At 49.5% G+C, this 25482-nt stretch overlaps 1 non-coding gene across 1 annotated transcript; it reads left to right on the top strand.

The window, feature by feature from the left end:
• Window positions 1-23088: 23088 nt before the first annotated feature.
• LOC123455882 lies at window positions 23089-23191 on the top strand. Its single transcript, XR_006634189.1, has one exon. It is a non-coding gene; the product is annotated as a U6 spliceosomal RNA (small nuclear RNA).
• Window positions 23192-25482: the final 2291 nt, after the last annotated feature.

Genomic DNA, 25482 nt, shown 5'->3' with positions numbered 1-25482 from the left:
AGTATAGTGAACCTTCAGTTACAATCCATTATCTATTTTTGGTCTCAGCTGAATTGTATTTGCCCACAACTGTCAGGTTTCAAAATGTATCATATTCCTTCATCAAAATTGATTTAAGCTTGGTATATATATTATCCCAGCACTCTAGAGGCAGAGACAGAGGCAGGAGGACCATCACAAGATTAAGGGCGGACTGGGCACAAGTTCCAGGAAGACAGATTGAGCCCCTGGCTCATAAAACAAAACAAAAAAAAATTATTCAAATCCTTTGACAGAGCACTATAAATGTTCTAGACTGTGTTTATGAAAACAGTAAAATGGTCTTGGTGCTCCAAAGGTTGGTGGGAAAGTAAACATTTAAAAAGAAAACTCAGCTGGGCATGGTCGTCTCAGCACTGGGGAAGCTGAGGTAGATTGCCACAAGCATGAGGCCAAAATAAATAAAGCCCTCAGTTTACTAGGGGCGGCAGTGCTTTGGGTGCGCAGGGCAGAAGCAGCAGAGAAGGGGACTTGAGGAGTGGGTAAGCTGAACCTGAGCGAGCTCCCAATGAGACGAGCAGTGTTGCCAGCAGGGCGGACACGGGAATGGACGGGAGCACAAGCACACAGACAGTAGTGCGTTGTGAGTGAGGTGTGTGTGACTGAGTATGGGGGTGCAAAGGCCATGCGTGGAGGCCAGTGCTCACCTGCCACCTTGTTTCACACGTGGTGTCTCATTTACCACTGTGTGTATCAATCAAGCTAGCTGGACTGTGACCTGCTGAGGATACCTCTGTCTCTTCTAGGGGTACCCCTGCTGCCGCCTCCCTTCTTGCCATAGGCACGCCAGGATTACAGCTTTCTGTGGGTTCTGGGGATCCGAACTCAGGTCGTCACACTTGCATAGCAAGTGCTTTTACCCACTGACCCACCTCCCCACGCTTCTTTCTGTCTTTCTTTTTCAAGGTAGGGTCTCACTCTAGCTCAGGCTGACCTGGAATTCACTAGGTAGTCTCAGGGTGGCCTCGAACTCACGTTGATCCTTCTACTTCTGCCTCCCGAGTGCCGGGATTAAAGATGTGCACCAGCACACCCGGCTCTTTTTTCTTTTATTTTTTTTTTTTTTCGTTTTTTGGGTTTTTTGGTTTTCGTTTTTGTTTTTTTTGAGGTAGGGTCTGACTCTAGCCCAGGCGGACCGGGAATTCACTCTGTACTCTCAGGGTGGCTTTGAACTCATGAGGATCCTCTTACCTCTGCCTCCTGAGTGCTGGAATTAAAGCTGTGCGCCACCACGCCCGGCTTGAGGTGTTTTTATTTTTTTTTTTTTTAATTTTTTTTTATAAAAGTTAAACTTGTGGCTTGGGCCTCCAGCCATCTGGCTAGAGGAGTCACTGGGGGTCGTCTCAGAGTCCAGCCTTAAGGTGTGTTTGGGGTGGATCTGAAGTCCAGCGCAAAGGTGTGGGGAGAGCACTTTGAGCTCAGGCTGTTCGCGGTTGCTTGTGGTCCTGGCTATTCAGAGGTTTCCCTCTGCTCGGATCTGGGAAAGGGAGCCAGCTTCTTCTGCCATTGATGGAAGTCCCCCCGGATCTGTAAACTTGAAATAAATCTCCTCCGTAAGCTGTGTCTGGTTACAAGTTCCTCCCGGCAACATGAAGCTGACTACAACAGACAGCGTCTCATTTTAGCCCAGGCTAACCTGGGACTCACACTGTAGCCCAAGCTGGCTTCAAATTCCTGGCAGTCCTCCTACCTCAATCTCCCAAATGCCAGACTCGGTGTGTGCGTGCGTGCGTGCGTGCGTGCGTGCGTGCGATGCACATATGTAAGCAGATGCGTGCCCCATATGCATACGTCCCTCCATTGCTCGTCTCGCTGGTTCCGTGGGACGGTCTCTTTGCTGACCCCAGAGCCTGCTGTGTTTCACGAGCCCCTGTGGTTCTCTGGTCTCTGCTCCTCACAGGACTGGGGGACACGTGTGGTCACACCCAACTATTTATGTGTGTCAGACTCAGCAATCTCAGACCTTCATTCTTGTGCAAAAAGTGCTGTTAACTGTGAACCATCTCTCCAGCCTCCAGCCTTAATAAGTCTCTGTGTGTATATGATGTATGGGGGTGTGTGTGTTCGTGTGAATGAATGCAGGTGTGCGTAGAGGGAGGTCATTGGACAACTTCTGGTATTGGTCCTCACCTGTCGTTCTGTTTGAGACAGGGTCTCTTGTTTGCCACTGTGTATAACTGGCTAGCTGGCTTTTGAACTCCTAGGAATTCTCCTACCTCTGCCTCCTAGCTCACTATAGGAGTGCTGGGATTACCGATGTACACAAGCACATCTAACTTCCCATAACTTCTGAGGATCAAAACTCAGGTCTTAAACCACGTGTGGTGGCATACGCCTTTAATCCCAGCATTCGGGAGGCAGAGGTAGGGGGATGGTCATGAGTTCAAGGACACCTGAGATTACATAGTGAATTCCAGGTCATCTGAGTTAGAGGAAGGCCCTACTTCAAAAAAATAAAACAACAAAAACAAAACAAACAAACAAAACCCTCAGGTCTTGGACTGGAGAGATGGTTCAGTAGTTAAGGTGCCTACCTGCAAAGCCTAACAACCAGAGTTCGATTCTCCAGTACCCACATCAAGCCAGATGCACGAGGTGGTGCCTGCACCTGGAGTTCATTTGCAATGGCTGGATGCCCTGGTGCATCCATTTTGTCTCTTTTCTCTCTGTCTGCTTGCAAATAAGTATTTTTAAATATTTTTTTGTTCATTTTTTATTTATTTATTTGAGAGCGACAGACACAGAGAGAAAGACAAATGGAGAAGGAGAGAATGGGCGCGCCAGGGCTTCCAGCCTCTGCAAACGAACTCCAGACACATGCTCCCCCTTGTGCATCGGGCTAACATGGGACCTGGGGAACTGAGCCTTGAACCAGGGTCCTTAGGCTTCACAGGCAAGCGCTTGACCACTAAGCCATCTCTCCAGCCCCGCAAATAAGTATTTTTAAAAAACAACACTTAGGTCTTCAATAAAGCCATCCCCCCACACACAGATGTTTCTAATCAACTGAAAATATTTGAGTTTGCTTAAAAATGAAAAAAAAAAAAAAAGTGTGTACTCTGGCACACTAATAGTTCCCAACTATTTGTGAGGACTGGTTGAGCTTAGGAGTTCAAGTCCAGACTCAGCAACATAGCCAGACAGTCTCAAAAACAAAAGACTTCTGGATATGATGGTGGACTTACACTGTCTTCCCTATGAGTGACTTAGTGAAAAAGAGCCAGAATAAGAAAATAAAGACTAGGGAACTGGACAGATGGCTTAGTATGCCAAGCCTAAGGACCCAGGTTTGATACCCCCAGGACCCACGTAAGCCCCCCATCATCATCACTATGGGTGTCCAAAGACCCTCTTCCAGGTGACTGCCCCCCACCATCATCACTACTTACTCTCAATTTGGGTTTACTTATTCTCAATTAATGGCCCTGTGATTTCATAAGAAGCCCCTTTTCATTTGGGCATGGTGGTGCACGCGGGCTGTGGTATGGTTACTGTTGATTGCTATTCAGATCTACAGGAGAGAGAGCCACATGTAGAGGAAGGATGAAAACCATGAAATCTGCCAAGCAAAGAAATGTGAGCGAGTTTGAGGTTTCTCACAAGAAGCACGCTGAGAACGCATCTGTAATCTTTAGTTTTCGGGGGTTTTTTCCAAGGCAGACTCTGGCTCTAGCCAAGGATGACCTAGAACTAACTGTAACTCCAGGCTGGCCTCAAACTCATGGCAGTTCTACCTCAGCCTCCAGAATGTGGGGATTAAGGGTGTATGCCATCACACCCAGCTGTTTTTGTTGTTGTTGTTGTTTGTTTTTGTTTTGTTTTTTTTTGAGAGAAACAGAGGAACATTTTATTTAGGATTGGAGGTGGAGGGGGTATTGTAGAAATTTGTCCCAATCAACATGGCCAGCCAGGATGTCCCTGAAAACAAAAGGCAACAGAAGGTTCTTGTGGCAGACAGCTTCAAGTTCGCTGAGATGAACTTCCAGACCAGGCACAGTTATGGAGGAAGGGATTTATTGAAGCTTACAGATCCAGGGGAAGTTCCATAATGGCAGGGGAAAATGACCTGCCTTCACAGGCCCAAACAGAGAGAGAGAAGCACAAGCCAAAAGCCACAGCATACTTCAGGAAGTCCTGCTAGGCAACTTTGCATATCTTTAGATTGAAATCTGAAACCCACCACCACACCTTAAGATCCAACCAGTGATACTGCTCCAGCCAGGTGTCTGCAGATGCGAACTATAAACAAATAAACAACTGAATATATTGGGGGCCATCTCCTCTATTCAAGCCACCACAGTTATATAAACACGAACCAGTCACCTCCACCAGCTATATAGCTTTGCCGTCCTGGTGTGTGCAGAGGATCCCCCCACAGCACACTCCAAAGGCTGATTACACCCTGCGCACAAGCCTAAGCAAGAGCAGGGAAGAAGACATTCATGCTGCATCCGCCACCACACCATCAGGACCACCACTGTCATCACTATGGGGTGTCCAAAAAACTCTTCCAGGTGACTGACCCCACCATCATCACTATGGGGGGTCCAAAGACCCTCTTCCAGGGGACTGCCCCCCACCATCATCATATGGGGTGTCCAAAAGCCTCTTCCAGGGAACTGCCCCCCACCATCATCTCTATGGGGTGTCTAAAGACCCTCTTCCAGGGGACTGCCCCCCACCATCATCACTGTGGGGTGTGCAAAAACCTCTTCCAGGTGACTGCCCCCCACCATCATCACTGTGGGGTGTCCAAAGACCCTCTTCCAGGGGACTGCCCCCACCATCATCACTATGGGGTGTCCAAAAACCTCTTCCAGGTGACTGTCCCCCACCATCATCACTATGGGGTGTCCAAAGACCCTCTTCCAGGTGACTGTCTCCCACCATCATCACTATGGGGTGTCCAAAGACCCTCTTCCAGGTGACAGCCCCCCACCATCATCACTATGGGGTGTCCAAAGACCCTCTTCCAGGGGACTGCACCCCAACGTCATCAATCACTATGGGGTGTCCAAAGACCCTCTTCCAGGTGACTGCCCCCCACCATCATCACTATGGGGTGTCCAAAGACCCTCTTTCAGGGGACTGCACCCCAACGTCATCACTGTGGAGTGTCCAATGAACCTCTACCAGGGGACTGCCCCCCACCATCATCACTATGGGGTGTCCAAAGACCCTCTTCCAGGTGACAGCCCCCCACCATCATCAATATGGGGTGTCCAAAGACCCTCTTCCAGGGGACTGCCCCCCACCATCATCACTATGGGGTGTCCAATGACCCTCTTCCAGGTGACTGCCCCCCAACATCATCACTATGGGGTGTCCAAAGACCCACGTCCAGGGGACTACCCCCCACCATCATCACTATGGGGTGTCCAAAGACCCTCTTCCAGGGGACTGCCCCCCACCATCATCACTATGGGGTGTCCAAAGACCACTTCCAGGGGAATGCACCCCACCATCATCACTATGGGGTGTCCAAAGACCTCTTCCAGGGGACTGCCCCCAACCATATTCACTATGGGGTGCCCAAAGACCTCTTCCAGGGGACTACCCCCCACCATCATCACTATGGGGTGTCCAAAGACCTCTTCCAGGGGACTGCCCCCCACCATCATCACTATGGGGTGTCCAAAGACCTCTTCCAGGGGACTGCCCCACCATCATCACTATGGGGTGTCCAAAGACCCTCTTCCAGGGGACTGCCCCCCACCATAATCACTATGGGGTGCCCAAAGACCTCTTCCAGGGGAATACCCCCCACCATCATCACTATGGGGTGTCCAAACACCCTCCTCCAGGGGACTGCCCCCCACCATCATCACTATGGGGTGTCCAAAAACCCTCTTCCAGGGGACTGCCCCACACCATCATCACTATGGGGTGTCCAAAGACCCACGTCCAGGGGACTGCCCCCCACCATCATCACTATGGGGTGTCCAATGACACTCTTCCAGGGGACTGCCCCACCATCATCACTATGGGGTGTCCAAAGACCCACGTCCAGGGGACTGCTCCCCACCATCATCACTATGGGGTGTCCAAACACGCTCTTCCAGGTGACTGCCCCCACCATCATCACTATAGGGTGTCCACAGACCTCTTCCAGGGGATAGCCCCCCACCATCATCACTATGGGGTGTCAAAAGACCTCTTCCAGGAGACTTCCCCCCACCATCATCACTATGGGGTGTCCAAAGACCTCTTCCAGGGGACTGCCCCACCATCACCACTATGGGGTGTCCAAAGACCCTCTTCCAGGGGACTGCCCCCCACCATAATCACTATGGGGTGCCCAAAGACCTCTTCCAGGGGACTACCCCCCACCATCATCACTATGGGGTGTCCAAACACCCTCTTCCAGGGGACTGCCCCCCACCATCATCACTATGGGGTGTCAAAGACTCTCTTCCAGGGGACTGCCCCTCACCATCTTCACTATGGGGTGTACAAAGACCCTCTTCCAGGGGACTGCCCGCCACCATCATCACTATGGGGTGTACAAACATCCTCTTCCAGGGGACTGCCCCCCACCATCATCAATATGGGGTGTCCAAAGACCTCTTCCAGGTGACTGCCCCCCACCATCATCACTATGGGGTGACCAAAGACCCTCTTCCAGGGGACTTCCCCTCACCATCATCACTATGGGGTGTCCAAAGACCCTCTTCCAGGAGACTGCTCCCCACCATCATCACTATGGGGTGTCCAATGACCCTCTTCCAGGGGACTGCCCAACCATCATCACTATGGGGTGTCCAATGACCCTCTTCCAGGGGACTGCCCCACCATCATCACTATGGGGTGTCCAATGACCCTCTTCCAGGGGACTGCCCCCACCATCATCACTATGGGGTGTCCAAAAACCTCTTCCAGGTGACTGTCCCCCACCATCATCACTATGGGGTTCCAAAGACCCTCTTCCAGGTGACTGTCCCCCACCATCATCACTATGGGATGTCCAAAAACCCTCTTCCAGGTGACTGCCCCCCACCATCATCACTATGGGGTGTCCAAAGACCCTCTTCCAGGGGACTGCACCCCAACGTCATCAATCACTATGGGGTGTCCAAAGACCCTCTTCCAGGTGACTGCCCCCCACCATCATCACTATGGGGTGTCCAAAGACCCTCTTCCAGGGGACTGCACCCCAACGTCATCACTGTGGGGTGTCCAAAGACCCTCTTCCAGGGGACTGGCCCACCATCATCACTATGGGGTGTCCAATGACCCTCTACCAGGGGACTGCCCCCCACCATCATCACTATGGGGTGTCCAAAGACCCTCTTCCAGGTGACAGCCCCCCACCATCATCAATATGGGGTTTCCAAAGACCCTCTTCCAGGTTACTGCCCCTCACCATCATCACTATGGGGTGTCCAAAGACCCTTTTCCAGGGGACTGCTCCCCACCATTATCACTATGGGGTGTTGAAAGACCCTCTTCCAGGTGACTGCCCCCCACCAACATCACAATGGGGTGTCCAAAGACCTCTTCCAAGGGACTGCTGCCACCATCATCACTATGGGATGTCCAAAGACCCTCTTTCAGGTGACTGCCCCCCACCATCATCACTATGGGGTGTCCAAAGACCCTCTTCCAGGGGACTGCACCCCAACGTCATCAATCACTATGGGGTGTCCAAAGACCCTCTTCCAGGTGACTGCCCCCCACCATCATCACTATGGGGTGTCCAAAGACCCTCTTCCAGGGGACTGCACCCCAACGTCATCACTGTGGGGTGTCCAAAGACCCTCTTCCAGGGGACTGGCCCACCATCATCACTATGGGGTGTCCAATGACCCTCTACCAGGGGACTGCCCCCCACCATCATCACTATGGGGTGTCCAAAGACCCTCTTCCAGGTGACAGCTCCCCACCATCATCAATATGGGGTGTCCAAAGACCCTCTCCAGGTGACTGCCCCTCACCATCATCACTAAGGGGTGTCCAAAGACCCTCTTCAAGGGGACTGCTCCCCACCATCATCACTATGGGGTGTACAAAACCCTCTTCCAGGTGACTGCCCCTCACCATCATCACTATGGGGTGTCCAAAGACCCTCTTCCAGGGGACTGCTCCCCACCATCATCACTATGGGGTGTACAAAGACCCTCTTCCAGGTGACTGCCCCCCACCAACATCACTATGGGGTGTCCAAAGACCTCTTCCAAGGGACTGCTGCCACCATCATCACTATGGGGTATCCAAAGACCCTCTTCCAGGGGACTGCTCCCCACCATCATCACTATGGGGTGGCCAATGACCCTCTTCCAGGGGACTGCCCCCACCATCATCACTATGGGGTGTCCAAAGACTTTCTTCCAGGTGACTGCCCCCCACCATCATCACTATGGGGTGTCCAAAGACCCTCTTCCAGGAGACTGCCCCCCACCATCATCACTATGGGGTGTCCAATGACTCTCTTCCAGGTGACTGCCCCCCACCATCATCACTATGGGGTGTCCAATGACTGTCTTCCAGGGGACTGCCCCCCACCATCATCACTATGGGGTGTCCAAAGACCCTCTTTCAGGTGACTGTCCCCCACCATCATCACTATGGGGTGTCCAAAGACCTCTTCCAGGGGACTGCCCCCCACCATCAGCACTATGGGGTTTCCAAAGACCTCTTCCAGGTGACTGCCCAACACCATCATCACTACGGGGTGTCCAAAGACCCTCTTCCAGGTGACTGCTCCCCACCATCATCACTATGGGGTGTCCAATGACCCTCTTCCAGGGGACTGACCCCCACCATCATCACTATGGGGTTTCCAAAGAGTCTCTTCCAGGTGACTGCTCCCCACCATCATCACCATGGGGTGTCCAAAGACCTCTTCCAGGGGACTGCCCCCCACCATCATCACTATGGGGTGTCCAATGACCCTCTTCCAGGGGACTGCTCCCACCATCATCACTATGGGGTGTCCAATGACACTCTTCCAGGGGACTGCCCCCACCATCATCACTATGGAGTGTCCAAAGACCTCTTCCAGGTGACTGCCCCCCACCATCATCACTATGGGGTGTCCAAAGACCCTCTTCCAGGGGACTGCCCCACCATCATCACTATGGGGTGTCCAAAAACCTCTTCCAGGTGACTGCTCCCCACCATCATCATATGGGGTGTCCAAAGACCCTCCTCCATGGGACTGCCCCCCACCATCATCACTATGGGGTCTCCAATGACCCTCTTCCAGGGGACTGCCCCCCACCATCATCAATATGGGGTGTCCAAAGACCCTCTTCCAGGGGACTGCTCCCCACCATCATCACTATGGGGTGTCCAAAGACCCTCTTCCAGGGGACTGCCCCCCAACATCATCACTATGTGGTGTCCAAAAACCTGTTCCCGGAGACTGCTCCCCACCATCATCACTATGGGGTGTCCAAAGACCCTCTTCCAGGGGACTGCCCCCCACCATCATCACTATGGGTTGTCCAAAGACCCTCTTCCAGGGGACTGCCCCACCATCATCACTATGGAGTATCCAAAGACCCTCTTCCAGGTGACTGCCCCCCACCATCATCACTATGGGGTGTCCAAAGACCTCTTCCAGGGGACTGCCCCCACCATCATCACTATGGGGTGTCCAAAGACCCTCTTCCAGGGGACTGCCCCCCACCATCATCACTATGGGGTGTCCAAAGACCTCTTCCAGGGGACTGCCCCCACCATCATCACTATGGGGTGTCCAAAGACCCTCTTCCAGGGGACTGCCCCCCACCATCATCAGTATGGGGTGTCCAATGACCCTCTTCCAGGGGACTGCCCCCCACCATCATCACTATGGGGTGTCCAAAGACCCTCTTCCAGGGGACTGCCCCCCACCATCATCACTATGGAGTGTCCAAAGACCTCTTCCAGGGGACTTCTCCCCACCATCATCATATGGGGTGTCCAAAGACCCTCTTCCAGGGGACTGCCCCCCACCATCATCACTATGGGGTGTCCAATGACCTTCTTCCAGGGCACTGCCCCCCACCATCATCACAATGGGGTGTCCAAACACGCTCTTCCAGGTGACTGCCCCCACCATCATCACTATGTGGTGTCCAATGACCCTCTTCCAGGGGATTGCCCCCACCATCATCACTATGGTGTGTCCAAAGACCCTCTTCCAGGGGACTGCCCCACCATCATCACTATGGGGTGTCCAACGACCTCTTCCAGGGGACTGCCCCTGTTGCAGTCCGGTTCACATTGCTGTTAGAAATCACCCAACCAAGAGCAGCTTTTGCGAAAAAGAGATTTATTTTGGCTTACAGGCTCGAGGGGAAGCTCCACGATGGCAGGGGAAAACGATGGCATGAGCAGAGGGTGGACATCACCCCCTGGCCAACATAAGGTGGACTACAGCAACAGGAGGGTGTGCCAAACACTGGCAAGGGGAAACTGGCTTTAATACCCATAAGCCCGCCCCCAACAATACACTCCCTCCAGCAGGCATTAATTCCCAAATCTCCATCAGCTGGGAACCTAGCATTCAGAACACCTAAGTTTATGAGGGACACCTGAATCAAACCACCACATTCCGCCCCTAGCCCCCATAAACTGATATCCATTCATGATGTAAAATACAATGCACACATCTAACTTTAAAAGTCCCCATAGTTTTTATCAATCCCAATGATGTTCATACATCCCCAGAGTCCAAGATCTTTTAACTGAGCCGAAATACCAAAAAATAACCTCAAAAAACCCATAATGACACAGAATAAATATTCACACTGCAAAAGATGGCATTGGGCATAGCAAAGAAACATTCAACCAATGCAAGATTTAAAACAACCAGGGCACATCAAACTCTGTAGCTTCAAGTCCAGCAACTCTAGCCAGTGACAAATCTCCAAGTCCGATAATTCTAACCAGCAACAAGTCTCTGGCATTCCAATTCCGCCCCTCCAGCTAGGCTACTCACAGTCCTGGGAAACTTCATCGGGGCCGGCAGCTCCTCGGCAGCCATCTCATGGTCCCGGCATCTCCACTGGGTCTCCACTGCAAGCCACGGTTCATCTTCATGGCCCCATGGGGTCTCTATGCAGGCAACCAGCAAACCCGCTTCACACTGCCCATGGCCATTTCCAAAACACAAGACCGTGTTGCAAACTCAATGACCCTCTTTCCAGCATTTCTTTTACTCCACGATACCAGGTAGGGTGCCAATTTGTTAATCCAGGGAGGAATAAAGCAGACTTTGAAGAACAGGACACTCCTTGAGCACTCAGGCCCCTTCAAAAGAGTCTACATTCTTCTTGTTGCCCCAGCACAGGTCAGCTAGCCCAGTCTCAAAGGTTGTTATCTCTCAGTTGCTGCTGAACGGGCAGCAGTTCACCCAAAGAGTTTTCTTTCTGTGCCATATCCCTCTACTCACACCAGTTCATTTCTACGCAAAGCAACCCTGCACAACTTCTCAGGGCATGGGCTTAAGAGCAAGCTTCTCACACAAACTGCTAGCCCGGTCCAGGCACAGCTCTTTCTCACCCTCATAAGCCAAACCTCACAGTCCATAGTTCTTACTGCCTTCAGGTCTTGCAGCTCAGACCAGAATAGACCATCAAGCTGTACTTACAGCACTGCAAAGCATCTCTTGGGCCAAGGTTTCAACTCCTTCCACATTCCTGTTGAAAATCAGCTCCAAAAGGCAGAAGCCACATAGTCAGGTGTCTAGCAGCAATCCCACTCCTCGGTACCACTTTACTGTTGCAGTCCGGTTCACATTGCTGTTAGAAATCACCCACCCAAGAGCGGCTTCAGGGAAAAAGAGATTTATTTTGGCTTACAGGCTCGAGGGGAAGCTCCACGATGGCAGGGGAAAACGATGGCATGAGCAGAGGGTGGACATCACCCCCTGGCCAACATAAGGTGGACTACAGCAACAGGAGGGTGTGCCAAACACTGGCAAGGGGAAACTGGCTTTAATACCCATAAGCCCGCCCCAAACAATACACTCCCTCCAGTAGGCATTAATTCCCAAATCTCCATCAGCTGGGAACCTAGCATTCAGAACACCTAAGTTTATGGGGGACACCTGAATCAAACCACCACAGCCCCCCACCATCATCACTATGGGGTGTCCAAAGACCCTCTTCCAGGGGACTGCCCAACCATCATCACTATGGGGTGTCCAAAGACCTCTTCCAGGGGACTGCCCCACACCATCATCCTATGGGGTGTCAAAAGACCCTCTTCCAGGTGACTGCCCCCCACCATCATCACTATGGGGTGTCCAAAGACCCTCTTCCAAGGACTGCCCCCCACCATCATCACTATGGGGTGTAAAAGACCCTCTTCCAGGTGACTGTCCCCCACCATCATCACTATGGGGTGTCCAAAGACCCTCTTCCAGGGGACTGCTCCCCACCATCATCACTATAGGGTGTCCAATGACCCTCTTCCAGGGGACTGATCCCCACCATCATCATTATGGGGTGTCCAAAGACCTCTTCCAAAGGACGGCCCCCCACCATCATCACTATGGGGTGTCCAAAGACCCTCATCCAGGGGACTGCCCCCCACCATCATCACTATGGGGTGTCCAAAGACCCTCTTCAAGGGGACTGCCCCCCACCATCATCACTATGGGGTGTCCAAAGACCCCTTCCAGGGGACTGCCCCCCACCATCATCACTATGGGGTGTCCAAAACCCTCTTCCACGGGACTGCCCCCCACCATCATCACTATGGGGTGTCCAAAGACCCTCTTCCAGGTGACTGCCCCCCGCCATCATCACTATGGGGCGTCCAGAGACCCTGTTCCAGGGGACTGCCCCCCACCATCATCACTATGGAGTGTTCAAAGACCCTCTTCCAGGGGACTGCCCCCCACCATCATCACTATGGGGTGTCCAAAGACCCTCTTCCAGGGGACTGCCCCCCACCATCATCACTATGGGGTGTCCAAAGACCCTCTTCCAGGGGACTGCCCCACCATCATCACTATGGGGTGTCCAAAGACCCTCTTCCAGGGGACTGCCCCCCACCATCATCACTATGGGGTGTCCAAAGACCCTCTTCCAGGGGACTGCCCCACCATCATCACTATGGGGTGTCCAAAAACCCTCTTCCAGGGGACTTTCCCACCATCACCATTATGGAGTGTCCAAAGACCCTCTTCCAGGGGACTGCCCCACCATCATCACTATGGGATGTCCAAAGTCCCTCTTCCAGGGGACTGCCCCCCACCATCATCACTATGGGGTGTCCAAAGACTCTCTTCCAGGTGACTGCCCCACCATCATCACTATGGGGTGTCCAATGACCCTCTTCCAGGGGACTTCCCCCCACCATCTTCACTATGGGGTATCCAAAGACCCTCTTCCAGGGGACTGGCCCCCACCATCATCACTATGGGGTGTCCAAAGACCCTCTTCCAGGGGACTGCCCCACCATCATCACTATGGGGTGTCCAAAGACCCTCTTCCAGGGGACTGCCCCCCACCATCATCACTATGGGGTGTCCAAAGACTCTCTTCCAGGGGACTGCCCCACCATCATCACTATGGGGTGTCCAATGACCCTCTTCCTGGGGACTGCCCCCCACCATCTTCACTATGGGGTATCCAAAGACCCTCTTCCAGGGGACTGCCCCCCACCGTCATCACTATGGGGTGTCCAAAGACCTCTTCCATGGGACTGCCCCCCACATTCATCACTATGGGGTGTCCAAAGACCCTCTTCCAGGGGACTGCCCCACCATCATCACTATGGGGTGTCCAATGACCCTCTTCCAGGGGACTGCCCCCCACCATCATCACTATGGGGTGTCCAAAGACCCTCTTCCAGGTCACTGCCCCCCACAATCATCACTATGGGGTGTCCAAAGACCTCTTCCAGGGGACTGCCCCCCACCATCATCACTATGGGGTGTCCAAAGACCCTCTTCCAGGGGAGTGCCCCACCATCATCACTATGGGGTGTCCAAAAACCCTCTTCCAGGGGACTGCCCCACCATCATCATTATGGAGTGTCCAAAGACCCTCTTCCAGGGGACTGCCCCACCATCATCACTATGCGGTGTCCAAAGACCCTCTTCCAGGGGACTGCCCCCCACCATCATCACTATGGGGTGTCCAAAGACCCTCTTCCAGGGGACTGCCCCACCATCATCACTATGGGGTGTCCAATGACCCTCTTCCTGGGGACTGCCCCCCACCATCTTCACTATGGGGTATCCAAAGACCCTCTTCCAGGGGACTGCCCCCCACTGTCATCACTATGGGGTGTCCAACAACCCTTTTCCACGGGACTGCCCCCCACCATCATCACTATGGGGTGTCCAAAAACCCTCTTCCCAGGGACTGCCCCACCATCATCACTATGGGGTGTCCAATGACCCTCTTCCAGGGGACTGCCCCCCACCATCATCACTTTGAGGGTGGTCCAAAGACCCTCTTCTAGGGAGACTGCTCCCCCCACCATCAGCACTGTCTGGTGGTCCAAAGACCCTCTTCCAGGGGACTGCTCCCACCCCACCAGACAGCTGTGGGAACCCCATGGCTTTACCAGCGGTTCTCCCGCCCCTTCCCACTTCCCGTCCTTCCTCCACATCCCCAGGCGCCTTTGCTGACATAGGGCCTGGCGAGCGGGCAAAGCGGGAGTCAGGGGCAGGGTGCTGGTTATGGTCAGGTTAATTGAGGTGGCTGTAGGAAAAGGAAGGAGAGGCCCAGCTGAGCACTAATGTCCATCTCTCTCTGCTTCCTGACTGGATGCAGTGTAACCGGCCAGAAGCTTCTGCCACCATGTCTTCCCCACCATGATGACCATATAACCTCAAACTGTGAGCTGAAATAAACCCTTCCTCACTAAAGTAGTTGTGTCAGATATTTTACCACAGTGATGGGAAAAGTAACTAATGTACTCTGCACATAAAATTCACCTAAAATGGATCTAAGGGTGGGGCCCAATGCTAAAGGAAAACACCAAGACTAGGCACAGGCAAAGACTTCTGACATTCTGACTTATTTCCAGGTACACAGGAAATAATCTCCAGAATTGACAAATGGGAATATATTAAAGTAAAAAGCTTCTGCACAATGAAAACCATTAACAGGATGGAAGCACATCCTACAGAAAGGGGAAAAAATATCTTTGCCAATTGTACATCAGACAGAGAGTCTAGAATATATGAAGAAGTGCAGAAAGTAAATGGACACACACACACACAAACAGGCTAATGAACTGAGAGCTTGTTTGGAGGTTCTAGCAGAGGAACACAGCTACTCATATACCCTTGACCCAAGACGGGCTCCTCCTCTATTTGGGGGAAGGTCATCCTCCTCCACCGATCGCACAGCTTCCGGAGGGACCCATGTGGAGAGGTGAGGGCGGAAGGGGACACCCGCCTAGCTAAGCAGATCAGCCGAATCAAACCTGCCAATCAACGGGGTGACAGATGTCGCAGCCAGATGGCTCTTCCATCCACACTAGTGAATTAAATAAGCAGTGCTCAAAAGAAGAAATACAAGCCGGACATGGTAGCACACACCTTTAATCCCAGCACTCGGGAGGCAGAGGTAGGAGGATCGCCATGAGTTCGAGGCCACCCTGAGACGCCATAGTGAATTCCAGGTCAGCCTGGGCTAGAGTGAGATCCTACCTCGAAGAAAAGAAGAACAGGAGGAGGAGGAGGAAGAGGAGGAAGAAGAAGGAGGAATACAAATGGCCAGTAAACATTTTAGCTTCATACTCATGCTTACTGCAAAGGTTAGAGGTCAGCGTGAGTACAGGGATGGGGGCAGGAAGGGCAGAAGTGGCAAAAAAGAAAGGTACTTGTGGAACTGCACTTATACAGGAGGAATTGAAAAATTAACTGGAGGCTGTAGAAATGGCTCAGCGGTTAAGTGCTTGCCTATGAAGCCTAAGAACCCCGGTTCGAGGCTTGATTCCCCAGGACCCACGTTAGCCAGATGCACAAGGGGGCGCACGCGTCTGGAGTTCGTTTGCAGAGGCTGGAGGCCCTGACTCATCCATTCTCTCTCTCTCTCTCTGCCTTTGTTGCTCTCTGTCGCTCTCAAATAAATAAATAATGAACAAAAAAAATTAAAAAAAAAAGAAAAATGAACTGGGCCAGGCATGGTGCACACATCTTGAATCCCAGTACTTGGGAGGCAGAGGTAGGATGATCACCGTGAGTTCAAGGACACCCCGAGACTCCATAGTGAATTCCAGGTCAGCCTGGGCTAAAGTAAAACCCTACCTTGAAAAAAAAAAAAAAAAGAGAGCTGGAAAAGATAATCTACCCCAAAAGACATGCCCACTGCTACTGCATGGGTCTCCACTGCCATTTGTTTCTCCAAATGGACAAGCTGTCCTGTGGAAACACACCCTCGGTCAAGTTGCAGATCTGTAGTTGGATGGATTCTGCTTTGAAAGAACTGACTAGTTTAGTGGGGGAAAAAAAAAAAAAAGTCTATCCAAAAATTAAAAAGGGGCTGGAGAGATTGCTCAGACTCATGTTGAACTCTCCAAGTCCCACTGAAGCCAGACGCCCATGGGGACAGAAGTGTGCAAGGTCACACATGCGCACAAAGTATTGCACGCACCTGGAGTTCAATTGCAGTGACTAGAGGCTCTGGCATGACAATTCTCTGTCTCATAAATATATATATATATATATATATATATATATACATACATACATACATACTGGGTTGGAGAAATGGTTTAGCAGTTAAGGTGTTGGCCTGAGAAGCCAAAGGACCCAGGTTCCATTCCCCAGGACCCACGTAAACCAGATGCACAAGGTGGCGCATGCATCTAGAGTTTGCTTACAGTGGCTGAAGCCCCGGTTACGCCCATTCTGTCTCTTTCTTTCTCTATCTCCTTATCTTAAATTAAATTAAGTTAAAAGAAAAACTACCATCAAAAGTTAGAAAAGGGGGCTGGAGAGGTGGCTTAGTGGTTAAGTGCTTGCTTGTGACACCTAAGGACCCCGATTCAAGGCTCGACTCCCCAGAACCCACGTTAGCCAGATGCACAAGGGGGCGCACGCATCTGGAGTTCGTTTGCAGTGGCTGGTGGCCCTGGCGTGCCCATTCTCTCTCTCTCTGCCTCTTTCTCTCTGTCTGTTGCTCTCAAATAAATAAAAATAAACAAAAAAAAATTTTTTTTTAATTTAGAAAAGGGCTGGAGGGATGGCTTACCATTTAAGGCATTTGCCTGCAAAGCCAAAGAACCCTGGTTAATTCCTTAAGATCCATGTTAGCCAGATGCACAAGGGGGTGCATGCATCTGGAGGTTGTTTGCAGTGGCTGGAGGCCCTGTGCGCTCTCTCTCTCTTTCAAATAAATAAATAAATAAAAATAATTTTTAAAAAAGTTAGAAAAAAGGGCAGATGCTTACTTTTGCAGTTTTTTGTTTGTTTTTGTTTCGCTCTAGCCCAGGCTGACCTGGAATCACTATGTAGTCTCAGGCTGGCCCTGAATTTACAGTGCTCCTCCTTCCTTTGCTTCCGAAATGCTGGGATTAACAGCGTGCATCACCACACCTGGCCTGCAGTTGTTTTTAGGAATCTTGAAAGACCCTGCCTATTGAGTTAAGGAGATCTATAGCACCACATCTGGCAGAAAGGGGACCAGTAAGTCCACCACCCCACACTCACAGATGTTCCAAATCGGTGATTCTTTGGGCATAATAATCATCCTTCCAAATTGGGCCACTACCTCCTTCAGAGTGTATGAGATAATATTAAATTCTATTTATCTTCCAGGCCTTTGTGTAAAATAAACTTTCATATTTTCTCCCTCCCCTTCCCTTTTTTTTTTTTTTTTTATTGAGGCAGGGTCTTACTCTAGCTCAGGCTGACGGCCCCTTGATTTTTGTCATTAAACATTTAAATTCTAAATAAATTGTAATGCATCTACTTAAGAGTCACAGTTGGATATACTGTGGTAATATTAATACAAAAGTCCTGGACTAAGGAGATGGCTCAATAGTTAAAGGCACTTGCTTGCAAAGCCTGATGGTCTGGGTTCAATACCCCAGCACCCATGTAAAGTCAGATGTACAAAGTGGTGTGTGCATCTGGAGTTCATTTTCAGGGGCAAAAGGCCCTGGCACACCCATTCTCTCTCTTGTTCTCTCTCTTAAATAAATAAATATTTAAGAACTCCTAGAACCAGGCATGGTGGCGCACGCTTTTAATCCCAGCACTCAGGAGGCAGAGAGGTAGGAGGGTCTCTGAGAGTTTGAGGCCACCTGAGACTACGTAGTGAATTCCAGGACAGCCTGAGCTAGAGTGAGACCTTACCTCGAAAAACAAAACAACAACAACAAAAAAAGTCCTTATGTTTCAAGCCCTTCTGAATATAAAAGAAAAGCATCCCTAGCATTCTGTATAAAACTGTATTGTGATACATATGTGTGCAGCCAAAAAAATTGAAAAGGTGCTTAACTTCCTTAGCAATCAGGGAAATGTAAATTAATACCATTTTGAGAGTCCATCGCACCCCAGGCAGAATGGCCATCATCAGGAAATGATGGATGATGGTAAATGCTGGTGAGGGTGTGGGGAGAAAGGGGGCCCACTCATTTACTATTGGTAGGAATATAAACTGGTACAGCCACGATAGAAATTATTGTGAAGGTTTTTCAAAAAGCTACAATCTGAATGACACACGACTCAGCTAGACCACTCTGACATATGCCCCAAGGACTCAGTATCCTGCCACAGAGATACTTTCACACCCGTGTCCACTGCTGCTTCGTTCACCAGAGCTGGGAAGTGGAACCAACCTAAGTGTCCATCACCAGATGACTGGGTCACAAACCATACACACGTGGAGTTTCATTCAGCTATGAAGAAAAATGAAGTTAGGACATTTGCAGGAAAATTGATGGAATTGGAAAGAATTATATCAAGTGAGATAACCTCAGCCCAGAAAGATAAAAATTTAATATTATTGCTCTTATGTGGATCCTAACTTTTTGTTGTTGTTTTGTTTTTCGAGGTAGGGTCTCACTCTAGCCCAGGCTGACCTGGAATTCACTATGTAGTCTCAGGTGGCCTCGAACTCTCAGAGACCCTCCTACCTCTCTGCCTCCGGAGTGTTGGGATTAAAAGCATGTGTCACCATGCCTGATTCTAGGAGTTTTATGTAGTCTCAGGCTGGCCTCGAACTCACGGCAATCATCCTACCTCTGCCTCCCGATTAAAGATTAAAGGTGTGCGCCACCATGCCTGGCTGGATCCTAACTTTTAATGTTTACATGTATGCAAATAAGGGACTGAGATTGAGTATGGGCTATAATTTGAGGTAGGGGAACTTGAGTGTAGAACAAGAGGACATGAGAAGCAGGAAAGGACAAAAAGGAAACATACAGAGCTGGAGAGATGGCTTAGTGGTTAAAGCACTTACCTACAAAAGCCTAAGGACCCAGGTCCTATTCCCCAAGACCCATGTAAAGCCAGATGCACAAGGTGGCGCATACTCGAATTCACTTGCAGTGGATAGAGGCCTTGGAGTACCGATTCTCTGTCTCTCTATCTCTTTCTCATATAAATAAATAAATTAATTAATTAAATTAAAAAATTGTTTATTCATTTATTTGAGAGAAAGAAGCAGAGGGGGAGGGTTAGAGAGAAATACTGCACACCAGGGCCTCCAGCCACTGTAAACGAACTCTAGATGCATGCACTCCCTTGTACATCTGGCTTATATGGGTCTTGGAGAGTTGAACTGGAATCCTTTGGCTTCGCAGGGAAGTGCTTTAAAGGCTAAGTCATCTCTCCAGCCCAGATATATATTTTTTTTTAAAGGAAACATGTAAGGACTGAAGATATGGCTTAGTGATTAAGACTCTTGTCTACAAAGCCAAAGAACCGAGGTTCGAGGTTCAATTCTCCAGGACCCACGTAAAGCCAGATGCACAAGTTGGTACATGCATCTGGAGTTCATTTTCAGTAGCCAGAGGCCCTGACACACCAATTCTTTTTCTCTCTGTCTCTCTCTCAAATAAATAAATACATAAAATATTTGCCAGGAGTGGTGGTGCACACCTTTAATCCCAGCAGAGGTAGGAGGGATCGCCATGAGTTTGAGGCCAGCCTGAGGCTGCATAGTAAAATCCAGTTCAGCCTGGGCTAGAGTGAGACCCTACCTTGAAAAAATAAAATAAAATAAAAGGAAACATGCAGTATGAAAGCAGAAATGAGGCCATTTGGGAGGCATAAGAGAGAAAATAGGGAAAAAGAAAACAAAAGAATTGTTTGAAAACACCATGGTTAAACCTAATTCTTTGTATGTTAATAAAACCTTTTTAGGGCTGGAGAGATGGCTTAGCGGTTAAGCGCTTGCCTGTGAAGCCTAAGGACACCGGTTCGAGGCTCGGTTCCCCAGGTCCCACGTTAGCCAGATGCACAAGGGGGCGCACGCGTCTGGAGTTCGTTTGCAGAGGCTGGAGGCCCTGGCGCGCCCATTCTTTCTCTCTCCCTCTATCTGTCTTTCTCTCTGTGTCTGTCACTCTCAAATAAATAATAATAATAATAAAACCTTTTTAAAATACCATCTTTTCAAAGTGTGGTGATGCGTGCCTTTAATCCCAGCACTTGGGAGGCAGAGGTAGGAGGATCACCGTGAGTTCGAGGCCACCCTGAGACTACATAGAGAATTCCAAGTCAGCCTAGACTAGAGTGAGACCCTACCTCAAAAAACAAAACAAGGGCTGGAGAGATGGCTTAGCGGTTAAGTGCTTGCCTGGGAAGCCTAAGGACCCCAGTTCGAGGCTCGGTTCCCCAGGTCCCACGTTAGCCAGATGCACAAGGGGGCGCACGCGTCTGGAGTTCGTTTGCAGAGGCTGGAGGCCCTGGCGCGCCCATTCTTTCTCTCTCCCTCTATCTGTCTTTCTCTCTGTGTCTGTCGCTCTCAAATAAATAAATAAATAATTAAAACAAAACAAAACAAAACAAACAAACAAACAAACAAAACTTTCCAGTTGTGGTGATTTATACCTTTAATCCCAGCACTTGAGAGGCAGAGGTAATAGAATCACTATGAGTTCAAGACCAGCCTGGGACTACAAAGTGAGTTCTAGCTCAGTCTGGGTTACACTGAGATCCAGCTTCAAAAATTAAAAAAAAAAAACCAAAAAACATAGTAAAATGATGTGTATGACCCCTCCAAAAGAAGTACAAAAAAGCTGGACATGGTGGCAACATGCCTTTAATTCCAGCACTTGAGAGGCAGAAGTAGGAGGATTGCTGAGAGTTCGAGGCTACCCTGAGTCTACATAGTGAATTCTAGGTCAGCCTGGGCTAGAGTGAGACCCTACCTTGAAAAACAAAAACAAAAACAAAACAAAACAAAAAGATGTCTATGCATATATGATGTGTATGTATAAAAATACCATAATGAAATTGATTTGTACATGAATAAATTTAAGAGAAATAAATAAGATTCTGGGCCAGCTGTGGTGGTTCCAACTGTAGTCCTTGCACATGGAAGGCTGTGGCATATGGACCACAAGTTTGAAGCTGGTCTGGACTATGTAGTGAGTTCCAGGGCATCCTGAGTTAAGAATGAGATCCTGTCTCAAGAAAAGAAAATACATACAAAGGAGTTAATGATACCAAGTCATGCATTTCAGATATAAACTTGGTTGGGATTTTTTGTTTGTTTGTTTTTGTGTTTTTGAGGTAGGGTCTCAGTCTGGCTCAGGCTGACCTGGAATTCACCATGTAGTGTCAGGGTGGCCTCGAACTCAGGCGATCCTTCTACCTCTGCCTCCCGAGTGCTAGGATTAAAGGCGTGCACCACCACGCCCAGCTTAAACTCGTTTTTGTGGTTTTTTTTTTAATTTTTAATTTTTATTTATTCATTTGAGAGTGACAGACAGAAAAAGAGCCAGAGAGAGGGAAGAGAGAGAGAATGGGTGCACCAAAGCCTCCAGCCACTGCAAACCAACTCCAGACACGTGCGCCCCCTTGTGCATCTGGCTAACGTGGGTCCTGGGGAACCGAGCCTTGAACCGGTGTCCTTAGGCTTCACAGGCAAGCGCTTAACCACTGAGTCATCTCTCCAGCCCTTAAACTTTTTTTTTTAAATAAACTTTTTTTCTTTTTATTTATTTATTTATCTGAAGGAGGGAGGGAGGGACAGAGCGAGACAGCAGGCACAGGCCCTGCAGGGCCTCTTGCTGTTGCACATAAACTCCAGATGCCTACGCCACTTTGTACATCTGGCTTTACATGGGTACTGGGTGATTGAGCCCAGGTCATTAGGCTTTGCAGGCAAGCACCTTAAACACTCTAGCCCCTTCATGTCACTGTTTCTTTTTTGAGGCTAGCCCAACAGACTGGCCTTTTTTATGCAAGACAGAGAGAGAGAGAAAGAATTAGGGAACCAGGACCTCCAGCCACTGGAAACGAACTCCGTACACTTGTGCCACCTAGTGGGCATGTGCAACCTTGCACGTGCATCACTTTGTGTGTCTGGTTTACATCGGACCTGGAGAGTTGAACATGGGTCCTTTGGCTTCACAGGCAAGTGCCTTAACTGCTAAGCCATCTCTCTATCCCTTTTGATCCATGAAATATGTGATCATTCACAGCACAAAATAACCTCTAGCTATATTATTTGGGGGTCTAGGCTTGTGATTCTCACTGTCCACCTACACGCCACACTGGCTGGGCTACCAAGATTTGCTGTAATATGTGCAACAGATTGTACTCATGTCTCAACTCACTGCATACAGAACAGAAGGAAGGCACAGCGAGTGTCCTTATTCCGAGAAAACCCCAGCATCCAAGCTAAAAAGACATTGAGAAGAGTGAGGAAGGGACAGATATGCCCAACATTTCAGAGAAGAAGTGGGATTGTATCATGGGGAAAATGAGGATTAGGAAGGCCAAGGCGGTGGTGGTGGTGTTTTAGCTCTTGGGTTGCTAGTTTGAGGAACTGTTTGTACGTGGCACTGAAATAGGATAATATGAGAAATAGGTAGATTTCTAGAATAGGGATATAGGAGTCTGGAGAGGAATTACGATTAAGTACAGTGGTTTGGGGGCTGGGCCTGGTGGAACATGCCTGTAATCCCAGCACTCAGGAGGTTTAGGCAAGCACATATACTGAAACTGGAAGGATATAGAGATTAGCATGGTTCCTAACCGAGGATGACTCACAAATCCACAAAGCATTTATATATATTTTTTAATTTTTTTTATTTATAGGAAAGAGAGAGAAAGAGGCAGATAGATGAGAGAGAGAGAGAGAGAGAGACAGGGAGAGAGGGAAAGAAGATGGACATGCCAGGGCCTTCAGTATCTGCAAATGAACTCCAGACACATGTGCCACCTTGTGCATTTGGCTTACATGGGTTTTGGGGAATTGAACCTGGGTTGTTTGACTTTGCAGGCAAGTGCCTTAACTGCTAAGCTATCTTTCTAGCCTCATTTCATATATATATATATATATATATATATATATATATTTTTTTTTTTTTTGATTTTTTGAGGTAGGGTCTCACTCTGGTCCAGGCTGACCTGGAACTAACTCTGTCATCTCAGGGTGGCCTTGAACTCATGTCAATCCTCCTACCTCTGCCTCCTGAGTGCTGGGATTAAAGGCATGCGCCACCACGCCCGGCCCATTCTATATTTTTTAAAAAGAGCCAGCATGGCGGCATATGCCATTAGTCCCAGCACTTGGGAGGCAGAGGTAGGAGGATTGCTGTGAACTTGAGGCCAGCCTGAAACTACATAATGAATTACAGGTCAGCCTGGGCTGGCCTCCCAAAAACCAAAGCAAACAAACAAAAGAGGAGTTCCAGGTAAGCCTGGGCCATATAGCAAGATTCTGCTTTGGAGAAATTAAATAAATGAATAAATAAATATAAAATAGAAATTATTAAGACCCAAATCATAGCTTGGGTTGGTGGTGCACCCCATTAATCCTAGCACTTGGGAACTAGGATTACTGTGAGTTTAAGGCCAATCTGGGACTACAGAGTGAGTTTCAGGTCAGCCTGGGCTAGAGTAAGACCCTACCTTGAAGAAACCAGAAGAAAAAAAGAAAAGAAAGCAAAAGAAATAGGTCTGGCCTGTTCTTGTCTAAGCCACTGCAGAGGATTCTTGTGTCAAGTCCTAGAGAAATGATGGCTGCACTTAGAGGCCAAGAGGAATTTGGACAGACTGGATCCTGCTGAGTTTCTCAATATTGTCTATTAGCCACAGCACTTGTGCTTATACATTGAACTCTCCAAAAATAATAACCAAAAGGATAGTATTCGGAAAGCTTCCAGATATTTGAATACGTGGAGGCTCATGGGAAGGCCACGAGGAAGTCTCCCTGTGCTAGGTGAACGGTGTCCTCCACCACCTCTCCTTCACTCAGCCTGTGCTGTGGCCACTTTCAGATCCCACCCCATGTGTCTCCTCATCCACGTGTTTCCTTGTATCATTTTGTTTATTTGAGAGTGACAGAGACAGAGAAAGAGGCAGAGAGAGAGAGAATGGACGCCAGGGCCTCAAGCCACTACAAATGAACTCCAGACGCGTGCGCCCCCTTGTGCATCTGGCTAACGTGGGACCTGGGGAACCGAGCCTCGAACCAGGGTCCTTAGGCTTCACAGGCAAGCACCTAACCGCTAAGCCATCTCTCCAGCCCTCCTTGTATCATTGAAAATATCTGTTACAGGCTGGGCGAGCATGTCTGTAATTCCAGAATCCAGAAGGCGAGAGCAGGAGTGCCATAAACTCCACTCCAGGCTTTTATTGAAAGTCAAGGCTACATAATGTAATTTTTGTCTCAAAACAAACAAACAAACAAAACAAGTCAGGCAACTTCCAGCTAAGATGGCAGCATAGGAACCATGCCAAAGCATGAAATCCTACCTCAAAAAAAAAAAAAAAAAAAAGGAAAACAGGGTGAAAAGGCCCAAAGTTAGGTCAGGGGAAGAGATTGAGTAAAGGAAATCTAAGAGCATATAAATAAAACATATGGAAACCTACTTTTTTGGACAATGGAACACTCAGGAGCCATAGATTGCTGCTAGAAAATTTTCAGTGCCAGGGATGGGATACCTTCCAGTGAGTTGTTGGCCAGGGAGCTCCCTGATGCCCCCAAAGCATTACAGGCCATTGCCGAGGCCCTTGGTTTCCCACCAGGAATAGATGGTAAGACCCTATTGCAGAAGACTCCACATACTTGGGCTGCAAGGCCACGGAGAAACCCTGCTGGAACTGAGCTGATAACCCCCTCCATGTAGACAGCTGACAGAAAGCTGGAAGAAGCCACTCTGCAAGCAGAAGAATGAGAGGAGCTGTTGTAAGAATGATGCTGGAGGAGAATGCGATCCAGTGCTGATGGAGACAAGAACGGTTGAAGAGTGGTCAGGGCCCCTGCTTCCTAGAGCGATCCGGTCAAGGCTGATCACTGAAAGAGAGATGATCTTTGGTGTGAGGGCGAGCCCGAGAAGCGAGCATGTTTAGAACTGTTAGAT

The sequence above is a fragment of the Jaculus jaculus genome, chromosome 18 (genome assembly GCF_020740685.1).
Source record: "Jaculus jaculus isolate mJacJac1 chromosome 18, mJacJac1.mat.Y.cur, whole genome shotgun sequence".
Classification (NCBI taxonomy): Eukaryota; Metazoa; Chordata; class Mammalia; order Rodentia; family Dipodidae; genus Jaculus; species Jaculus jaculus.
The sequence above is the reverse complement of the archived record's forward strand: the minus strand, read 5'-3'. Positions and strand labels throughout refer to the sequence as shown.